The sequence below is a fragment of the Anomalospiza imberbis genome, chromosome 5 (genome assembly GCF_031753505.1).
Source record: "Anomalospiza imberbis isolate Cuckoo-Finch-1a 21T00152 chromosome 5, ASM3175350v1, whole genome shotgun sequence".
In the NCBI taxonomy this organism is placed as follows: Eukaryota; Metazoa; Chordata; class Aves; order Passeriformes; family Viduidae; genus Anomalospiza; species Anomalospiza imberbis.
The window spans coordinates 8,514,359-8,525,687 of record NC_089685.1 but is presented as its reverse complement, the minus strand read 5'-3'; the positions used below and the strand labels follow the sequence as shown (position 1 = coordinate 8,525,687).

Here is an 11,329-nt window from a genome sequence, read left to right as displayed (position 1 = left end):
GGTCATGATGCTAATTAGTATTTTTTTGTTTCCTTGGACTCTTGTTTTTGTGTGTTATTCCTTTAATAAAGATTGCAGAATTTTTGAAAAGAAATCATAATTTTGCTCTAAATTCATTCAGTGTCTCTCATATGATCCTAAATGAAGTATAATCTTCAGTTCTTTTCAACAGTGGTCTGTCCCAGAAGAAAGACAAAAATCTCTATATATTCCCTCTTTCAGTGTTGATATTATGAAAAATCATGGAATTACATTATTATGCTCTAAAAACTATGCTGTAAATATAATGCAATAGCTATAAGTAGGGATAGTTGTCTATGTAGGGGATATTTTTAATCTCAGAAAGAATTCAAAGATCAGTGTACAACTCATATTGCAAGTTAAAAAGTGCTACTAATGGCATGAGGGACATCCATGGGATTGAAGGAGTACAGGATGAAGTGGATAAACACAGATGTTTTACACTGAAAAATATTTCTGTGATGGTAAGCTACAATTTAGCCTAGGGTTTCAGTGGGATCTGATGAGTCACACTAAGCTGCTTTGTAAGACGTGCAACTCCTGCTGCAAACCACGAGCTGGCTTTTTTTCCTTGAGAAAGTGCACAGTTACTGGGTCCTGCCATGATATACCACATGATTTTCATATTCTTGAGGCCATTCCTTGAAAAGCTGGAGGCATTTTTAATACATGGTTCACTGGATTTAAAGTATTTTGCTTTAATATGCTAAGTTTCTCCAGGAATTAGTTACTATCTATTATTGTAGCAATCAATTATATAATAAATGAGAGGTTTACTGTCTTTTTACTGACAATGTCTGAGAATAAGCAAGGTTAAAGAAAAATGTTAAAAATTTCATCACATGGCATATGGGATATGGTTATACTTAGTTTCAGGACAAGTTTTGTAGTGTAATTAGAATTAATTAGGTTTTTTTGACATTAGATACTCCCTCTGTAAAATGAGGATAAAAATATTAACCTTTCTGATGATGAAGGAAAGTAAGCCCTACTGTTGAAAATTTAGGCATCATCTTCCTCCTCTCTAGCGGAAAAAAAATCCTTATACATGTTTAAGTATTCTCCCTATATATTAGTCTCTGCTTCAGTATTTAATAGAATAGCCCTTGGACTCCAGACAAAAATGTGTTTTTTGTAACACACAATAATGTCTGGTTTTGTGCAGAAAAAAAAAACAACAAAAAAGATCATTACTCTACTCATGAGTAACCAAAAAGTTAGATAGATTATGTTTTTCATTCATCCACAGAAAAACTTGGAGGACAGGATTAAGCTTATTTCCAGAAACAAATGTACATTTTACTATTCAAAGATTTCAAAACTCTTTCAGCCCACCTAGAAAATATGTACTGCATTTTTCATATTTTATAAGTGGCTTTCGTTCTGAGCAGGTTTTACTGATTTTTATAAAACTTTGCTGTAGTGGCTTGAACTATTTTAATAATTTTATAATTTTGCTGCCTTCTGCCTTTTTTACACTATTCTAGTGGAATGATTTCTCCATCCCAGTGGTATTAAGCTAAGTGTTTAAAGAGTTTCTTGAATTCAAATGTAAAATGTAAATGAGACCCTTAACTAAATCACAGATGCAAATAACATCCAGAAGGATCAGTACATGTATTTCATAAACAGTCCCTATCTTTGTAATGCGTTAATTTAAAATCCTGGATCCAACATTCAGTTAAGTGGAAGTTTCAATCTTCTCAAATCCTTATTTGGATCCGATCTGCATGGCTGATGTCCATCTCTAATCAAAAGTCTCTTTGCCCAGAGGAAAATTATTCCCACTGTAGTCACAAATAGTTGCACATGTTTCCATGGGGGCCTGTGAAGGCAAAAATTTGCTCAGGCCATGTCAGAGGGAAAAATATACAGATCTCATGATGAAATTGTTTACTGAATAAAATATTTCAAGGCCTGGCATGTCTGGACTGCATATGGAATGAGCATCTGTATATTTATATCCACATGTTTATGTTTGTATATGGTTTCCAGTTCTAATATATATTAAAAAAAAAAAAAAAAAAAAAAAAGAACTGAAAGTTATATATTTGACATCATCAACAGCAAGGATAAATGACCACTCCAGACTAAAATTTCAATTGCTGTCAATATTGTAAGAAAGACACTTTGCACAAATACACCTTAATTTTATGAATGTATATGAATATGTGTTATAAAAATAGAATTCATAGAAATATATTAAAACATTTGTAGAACTGTATAATTTGATGGTACAGAGATTTCTTATGCAAATGTACTGTTATAGTACCAAAGTCAGTAGTGGTGGAGTCAGCCGTGTTAGAGCCCAAGGGGGAGACCCAGCAACAAAAACAATGGGAGGTGAATGGGAGAGAGTTCCACTGACAGTGGAGACATGTCTGGATAACAGCAGAGAGCAAAGCAAGGGACAAACCACAGAAATTACAGCTGGGGAGGCTCAGCTAAAACTTTAAGAGAAAAAAAAATGTTATCCAGGCAGTTAGTGTTGGCAATAATCCCACTTTGAGCAGGAAGCTGGACTAGATCAGCATTTCTATGGTTCCATGATATTTATTGAAAAACGTCTGCCAGGTATCCCACCTTGAAACAAACAGCACACTGATACAATAACTCACATGTTTTAAAAAGGCCTAGCTATGGATATTAATTCATAGAAAAAGAGGTAACTGCTATTTTACATCTCAGTAACTTATCCCCATTTGTAAAAATATTAATGGGATTTTCTCCAATGAAATGTAAGAGACGTGACCAATAGTAATTTATTTTACAAGACTTCTCCACAGGAATCTCTAAAATTTAGTTTCTCTTTGATGAGTATTGTAATGCTAAGAAGAGTAGGGCAACTGTTATGAATTATTGTCTTTATCAGCACCTGTTTCAGCACTAGTCTGGATTCCATTGTCTGATTACACTAGTTAGCTCTCCCACTGCTCAGTTTCTTTGATCAAAAAATATTTTCTAGCCCAAATGGGCCCAAAATGTACTTGCATGTAATAACAATTATTTAACTCAGAGGGTTATCATAGAAATATAATTACAAGTAAAAATAAATAGAATTGATTTCAGTATTCAAGTACAATGTCAGAAATTATTTTAATTTTTTTGTGCAGTGTTCTGTAGCAAAGCAAATTATGAAATATGTTCTTAATTACAAATTTTAATTTATTCATTTGAAAATGCTTGCAAACGCTCCTTATGGCCCATTCATTGTCTTATGTAATTCTCTACACTGTTGCATCCTTTATTTCAAAAGGGAGAATGACCTTCTACTTGTGAGATGTAGGCTCAGACATTTTGAGACACTCCCAAAAGTTTCCTCTTTTACTTGGCTTCTGCTAGAAGATTTCTAAATGTAAATGTAGGTGCTTTAAAGTATATCCTGATTGCTTAATGATGAATAACTGCAGATGACTTGAGTTCTACTTGCTTAGGTACTAATTATAGATGTCTAGCTGAAATACACCCAACATTTTGGGTTAGCAGGGGAGGAGCTTAGCTACTATTCTGACAGGCGCTGGAATAAGACCTGAAGACTGACAAACAGGAGTAATTTAGGGAATTAATGGATGAAAAGATTGACTGTAGCTATTATTTGCTTTGGTTTTCCACCTGTAAAATAGAGAAAATAGTATTTCTTAGGAAAGAACTCTTTGAAGGATTATGAAGATGTGCTCTTTTTGTAGACCACTGTGATTTTCTTTTCTGAAGCAGTTATATATGGTGAGAAGCCGTTACTTTTTTGTTTCATATTGAAGGCAGCTGCATAGTTAATCATGAATCCCATACTTTCATCTTTCAACCCAAATGCAGCAAAAATATTTTTACTTGCCTTCAGCTTAACAAGCAAAATTACTGATTTCTAAATGAACCATGTGAGCCTGAGCCTAAATCCAGCATCCACTACCTAACTGAAAGACTGGTTCACAAGACCCTAACAGATATATCTGTTTCTTTCCTAGTCACTCTGCATGAGTTTTCTTAAAAAGTCAGTGCACATTTTTAAAATGTCACTGCACTTTTACACGTCAATGAACCTTGTAGGTTTGTGCTTCTGCCATACTGATCCTGAAGAAAACCTGAACTTAGTTTTGTGATATATTGGTTTTGTGATGATGACAAATTACAAGTCTATTTTAATTTAATTCATTGTTTGGTAAATTTTAACACCTCATGCTCATAGCTTAGTGAAAACAAAGCAAAGAAAAAGTACTACTCCTAGTTAATAAAAGTGAAAAATTATTAATCTTCCAACTACAATTTTCCCAAATTTACCAAGAAATATCTCTGTATATAAAGCAAAAACTCAAATGTGTCCTCCTTCCATTTCTTATGTTATGAAAACTCCAAAGAACCTCCACCCAAAGCAAAAATAATAATAGAAAAAATACCCTGTTGTCTTCTTATTTCTCAGTACTGACTTATAGGTAACTTACATTGTGGAAGCACTTACACTCTCAAGAACTAGCACTAGATATTTTTTACTCCCACTTGAACCTGCTAGACAATTACTTGAAAGGATGTTCAGGAATAAGCATTTCAGCAACTGAAGAGAAAATTAACCATATACAGTGAGATATTTTATATTACTTGAATTTAAAGAGGCAAGTGGAATTACACAATAATTTTGTGCTCTTGGAGAAAGGAAGGGGTTAAATAAACGGTAGACTATACATTGAATAATCCTTCTTGCTTCATATAAATAGAAACACAAAAGGAAACAAAATACCTCCATGACTTCTCTAATTTCTGAAATTCAGATACTTTTCATGTGTTAATAAAGGAGCTGCCTGTGCTGAGAGCTAATCATTTCTCTGGGCTGGAGCTGCCATGCTGAGCACCAGGCAGCATCACATCTCTCTGAAACTGTCTTATGACCCCAGTCTATGAAGAAATTCCTAAGAAACACTTGATCAGATAGGAAGAATGTTTTCAAGCAATAATCATGCAAAGGTTTCCCAGATGGATGATTTTGTGCCATGAATAGAACACTGTGGGGCATTGTTTTTTTACAAATAGCTTTTATCCTTTCTTTTTTTTTTCACACAGTTGTCTTTTATTTCCTCGCAATGTTGGTGGTAGGAATTGCTGTAGGCCTCACAGGGAACGACCTGCCAAGTTAGAGTTTCATAAAACTCTGTGTACAGGCTTAAGCCTGCCTGCATACACTGCTAAACTGAGCTCAGGGCAGCTGTGTTACCTACAGCCAAGCTCTTTTTCACCAGTAATTCAAATCAGAACATAATCTGATGTGGGATATACCAACACAACAGTGCATCATCATCTTTGAGCTACCTCAGGAGCTGGAAAGAATACAGGTGTTGCTCATGAAGTTCTCTTCTCAGCTGATATAACCAATTTCTCACCTGCCTACCAGTTAGCCTAACCAGAAAGCAATGTTAAAGGGCCTTTTCTACTCTCTGTATCTTAACTTCCTTGAATATCATGAAATAGCACAGAACTCTTATAAGTGTGTCCACTTATAAGTGTGTCCACCACCTGAGCTCCTGGATGCAGTCAGGGCTCCCTTGAAGACAGTAAAATTTTAGGAATAATATCAATAAATAATCTAACCAAGAAGGAAGAGAAGGGAGCATTGCACTCTTGTTTGGTCTCTTCCCTTTTTCCTTGCCCAGAAATAACTCTGGTGTGAAAACAGTGAAAAAAGAAGAGAACTTGAATTCTGTGCATGATTTCCAGCAGCCTCAGCAATACAAATTGGAAGCCACCCATCTAGCCGATGCACGAAGACCACTAACCACGTACTCAATAACATATTTCCAGTTTTTGCTGCCTTTTTGGATTATTTCAATGGCGCAGCTCAAGGCAGCTGTAATCAGTGCCTAGGGAGTTACAGCTGTTCATCATGGATGTGTCAAAAAGGAGAGGGTTTAGCACTTGTTTCCAGGGTTCCTACTGTGTAGAAGGCTGGCAAGGGCTGTGGAAAAGAGAAGGTACTGAAAAGAATTTCTGTAAAGCTGTTTTCCATAGCTGTGGCTTTGGTCACATGCGGTGAATAGTTGAGGTGCTTTTTGGTTGGGCAGCCTGGGTATTTTCATGGCAACTATCAGGCAGTCAGCATTTCAGAGCTGGTGACTAAACTATTGAGGGGTTTGTTTTTCAGCCATTTTCCTTGTTATGTCTTATAAGGTCAGGCATGGAAGAATGTTTGTAATCAAATAGTTATTCTTTATGTTTGCTGATTCAGGTTCCCAGCAGGTGAGACTGGGTCAGACTTTCGGTCAAACTCATAATTTTGGGGAAAGCACTCTTCAAAGACATGTGGGTAAGTACAATAAGCCAAATTTATTTAGAATAAGAGAGAGAGAGAGAAGGTACTTTTCTTATCCCAAATAAGCCAATGACTTTTTTTAAATTATATTATGGTGAAGAAGGCCCAGTGTTTTTTGCTGCTGACCTTTTAAGATCTCAAAAGCAACATTATTTGCAACTCTAGGCAGTTACCATGGTGCAGTGGACTTATTTTTAGCCAATAGCTGGATGATTAAGCCTGACATAGAATGATGCAGATATATGGTGACAGAAAACTTCTCACATGGGATTTGTCCAGAAATCTACTGGACATCTTTTTTTTGTGCAAATGTAAACTGCCTTTATTTGATTAAAGTTTCACTCTGGTCTTCTGTGGTTGCCTGAAACACGAGTGACCAATTTGAAAACAAATGAAAAAAAAATATTGCTACATTGTAAGGAATTTTCATTTCCACAGATAGTGTAGAAGATATATATTGACAATTTTAATACAAATCAAATGATTCACAGATTACGGAATCTTTTTCCATATGGCACTCACACCATGCAGTTTTATGGGTCTAGCTCTCCAGCTGCATCAGTTTATGGGAGGTGTATATGCCTACGACTGTCTCTAGGTGCTGAACATATTTCATGTCTTACCTCCCACCACTATGGAAAAGGTAAACAAAGCAGGATTTAAAAGATAGAAGAGAATGAATGAATCCAGCAGTCTTTTTGTCAACCAAAGCCAGAAGATAGAGAGGAAGTGATATGTAGCAACAGGAACCTCATGGAAATTCCTGACAGTTATGTCATTCTCCCACAGATTTTACAAATGTTTTGGATAATCCTTAGTACCATTATGACAGGGACTGTACACATGAATGCAGATGATGTCTAACAAATGTCTTTCCTCTCTCTTCCTCTGTGTGTGTATATATGCACATTCATACATATAAAATTACAGTCTCTTAAACTGAACTTTTATTGCAAGACATATCCTAAGGAGCTTCATGAACCATAAAATGTGACAACAAAGCAAATAGGTACCATGTGCTCTACACAGTCATGGGAGAGACATTTACAGGCACTCAGGGATCACAGTGATATACCTGCATGGATTCAGGTTATACCAAGCATGAAGAAACTCTAGGATTTTTAGAATAGTTATATGCATTTTCAATGCCTATTTCATATATAAATTCCATGTATGCCAAGACCCTAATGTGATTTAGGAACAGTTCTTTTCTAATGGTTACGTGACTGAAAGGTGGAAAACTAGCAGTTTCTAGGCTTTTGGAAGTGGATTGGGGAAAATGTTAATGAAGAAGATTCATGGAGACTGATGTTAGAGAGAAAGGCAATTAAGGTTTGCCTCAAGCTATGTTCAGCACCAAGAGACAGGCAATGTAGGCACATAAACCTCCTATAAACTGATGCAGCTGGAGAAGTAGACCCATAAATCTGAAATCTGGCTGGCACTTTGTTGGTTTCCCATGAAATGCTGCTACCTGTTCAGGTATGGCTATAATATACTCATTGAACCACCTATGTTTGTCCTCCAAACATGAGAAACACTGTGTACCAAACATTCATATAAGCACGCTAAAATAAGATTAATAAAATAAATAGAGGAGAAAATGGAACAGAAAATATCTCTCCTTCCACAAAGTAAAAATTTAGTACAAAAGGGAAAGCACAGTGAAATTTTTGGTTACCTTTAAAAATGTCCTCTCTTATCAGTTCCCTGTCACAATCAGTTTGTGTTCAATTCATTGTAACCAGATTAATTGTGTGGAACATTTTAGGCAATGTAACTTCTGAATGTGCTTTAATAACATACAGTAAATGCTGTCCTTAGTAAAACTTAGTAAAATTATGAATGAAAGCAAACAAGAGATTCAGAATCAACATCTAACTACTCTGCAACCTAAAGAAGAAAAATTCAAGATGTTCTTTCTTTTTCCCTTATCAATAAAACTGTTTCTTACCAAGATGCTTATTCTGAAATTGTGAAAAAAAAGGATATTCTATTTTTGAAAAAAAAATTATATTTTGTTTACAAAACTCATTAGAAACTTAAATTTTCATTGTATTTTTTTCAGTAGAACCAGAGATGTTGGCAAAATCAGATTAATTTTTTTATTTGTTCTTTGTTTGAACAGGGGGGGTTTATTTCTTATATCTGCTTCTATATCTCAATTTGGTTTTTTTTGGTTTTTTTTTTTTTTTTTTCAAAAAGTCTTTGCAATTTATAACTAATGTAGAAATGGAAGCATGATTTTCTTGGACATTTTTTTGGCCAAAAGTGATGAAAGAATTCTTGGATAGTGTGAGGGAGATATAGAGGAGAAAGAAGAGAAGATCAGGAAAATCAATGAATGTTGAAAGAGGTTACAAAATGAGAAAATGAAAATTTTAACCTCTTGCCAGAACAAAATCAATTATAGTAGTGCATTGTTGATTTGGGTTACAATTTCTTTATGCATGTGAAATGGAAATAGGGGAAGTACAAAACGTGCACCCAATTTCTGGAAGAAGTTTGCAAAATCATTAACTGTGTGCTAGCAAGCCGCCAATAACAAATGAGCCCAAGACCATAAATACAAATTTTGTGTTGAATTATTTGACTAGTTAGAGTCAATAAATCTTTAAATCATACCTTCCTTCTGAGGTATCTTTTATTGTGTGCTTTCACATTCATGTAGCTTTATTGATTGTATCTTCTTCACCACCATATGTTAAATTGCAAGCAGTAAAATTGAAACATTAAATCACATTCCTTTCCTTTCATGTGTCACTTACCTATTGGGAACATATGTTACACTGGCACAATAAAACTTGCCCTAAAGGCGTAGTCTGTGTACGCAAGGCTGTGAAAATGGAGGCGTATAAAATGTCCCAGTGTCCTACCTGAAGATTAAGCTTCAATAACATAAAATTATAAATATTTCAAACATAAAATATGACTTGCAATGATGTAGTATCAAATTCTCTAGAGTCCATGGCTGTAAAAGGAATGCAGAGGATATCTGCAGCATGTGTCTTCCAGCAGATTTTACCACCCCACCTATGATGCAGGTCACAATATTTCCTTGAAAGGGCTTAACTCAGACACTCTTCTCATTCAGTTGAATTTTTTGCCAGATTAACCTAGCTAGTATTTCTTCTTTATATAATGCTTTTCTTTTTGCTATACATCTGAGACAACTGAAACGTACAGAAAGAAAATTAATAATAATATCAGTATGTTTTAAAATAATATCTATCTACCTAATTGATATTAATGTATAAAATATATACTTATGCCTTCCGTAGAACTAGACTGCTCTTTCTTAGACACAGGCTATTGAACTAAATTACACTTCTGATAAAATAATTCCTTAAGGATCCTACCTTCATGAAGAACTAGAGTAGATAAAAATCTAGCATTTAGTCAGTTTTGTTCCTTGCTCATAAGCATCAGATGATCTTCATATTAATGCCCCAATACTTTGACTATAAACTTATATTATACAAACAATGTACAAACTTACTAAAAGGAAGTGAAAATTGCAGAATTTGGGTTTTTAGCAGCATGCATATTTCGGAAAGCTTTGCTTATCTTATTTCTTTCCTCTTGTCTGGCCTTGGCAGATATTGTTCAGTAACGAGCAGAAGCATGGCATGGTAGTTTGAAGAAAGTGAAGAGAATATTTTTTATAGCTGGATGTTAAGTTAGCTGAAACCAGAGAGCATATAATTGTCAAAACCACACTGGAACTAACTCACCTATTCTTCCTAAAAGTGCCATGGGGTTTTCATTTCACAATTGGTCCATGGGACATTAGAGTTTATTGTTTGTTCCATTTCAAAAGGCTGTGAAATATTGAGATTGAAAGTAACTTTAATTTCATTTCCAAAAGAAAGAACAAAGTTTAACTGATATTTTCTGGACCATGAGTCCAATAAAACAGCTGGAGTTTCAATGAAAAGGTCTTCTATCTCCATTATAAAAATGAATTTTCTGTGTTGTTTGGGAGAGATGCTTGGATCATAATGCAACAATTTGACTATACTTATCTATCTCATCCAATTCTTTTTCTTCTGACTGCAGTCCTTGTAAATGAGTTTTTTCAATAAAAAATGAAAACAATGTCTGACTTATTGAGCATTATAAAGAAAAGCTGTCAGTTCATCCAATCCTTATTATTTCATCATGAAAAGTCTGATTTTGAGGCATTATCCATTGCTTTTTATTGTCAAGCCCAGGAGGGAGCAAATCAATTGCAAATGCAAAATTTGTCAAAGGCCTTGGGCCCAACCCTTGCAGAACAAGTACAGCCCATGCTAAATGGCTGTGTTCCACAAAAATTACAATGGGGTAGTGGGAAGGAGTCTTCAATCCTGGCCAGAAAAACTGCTTATGCAGCTGGGTCACAGATGCTAATTTAGAGGAAGGGGTACAGAAGTGACTGCAGGCATTTTTTTTCAAAATATTTGATCTGCTATATCTGTACAGCCTTTCACTGGTATGAATGTTCATGAACTAAAAATATCCATACAAAGCAGGGAGGATGTAACAATTTTTATGTAAGTCCTCTTGTAGCTGTTGCTGCCCTGTTTGCCAGCCAACTTTCAAATCTCCAGTGAATGCATCGGTCCCATGGATGTGTATCTTAGGGTAGGATACACTTCAAATTTTAGCTGTTTGAGGATTGATATTTAAGTATGAGCTGGTTATCCTTCCTTTACAGCACAGCAAGATTTTTCAGAGGCATAGATTTCTATTTTTGATAAAGGTAAACCAGTGTTTGGTTTTTTTGATTGATATGAAAGGAATTTAGGTGATTTGATCACAAATCAGCTTTTTTCATATCCTTAAAATCCCATTCCTAGTTCTCATTTATTATTCTTATAGAGCTGGATTCTACAGACCTCTGCCGCTCCTAAGGCAGCCCCTTCCTGGACAACTAATAGCACTGTTTTCAAAGAGTTAACTAGGTTGTCCTTACTTCCCAGTGAATAAGTGTGGTCAAATCTGGTTCTCCTCCCAAGCATGTTGAATGAGGTT

At 35.1% G+C, this 11,329-nt stretch overlaps 1 long non-coding RNA gene across 1 annotated transcript; it reads left to right on the top strand.

The window, feature by feature from the left end:
• The first annotated feature begins 5,856 nt into the window (after positions 1-5,856).
• LOC137474945 (uncharacterized) lies at positions 5,857-10,250 on the top strand. Its single transcript, XR_010999569.1, has 3 exons — positions 5,857-5,975; positions 6,230-6,307; positions 9,913-10,250. It is a non-coding gene; the product is annotated as an uncharacterized lncRNA (long non-coding RNA).
• Positions 10,251-11,329: the final 1,079 nt, after the last annotated feature.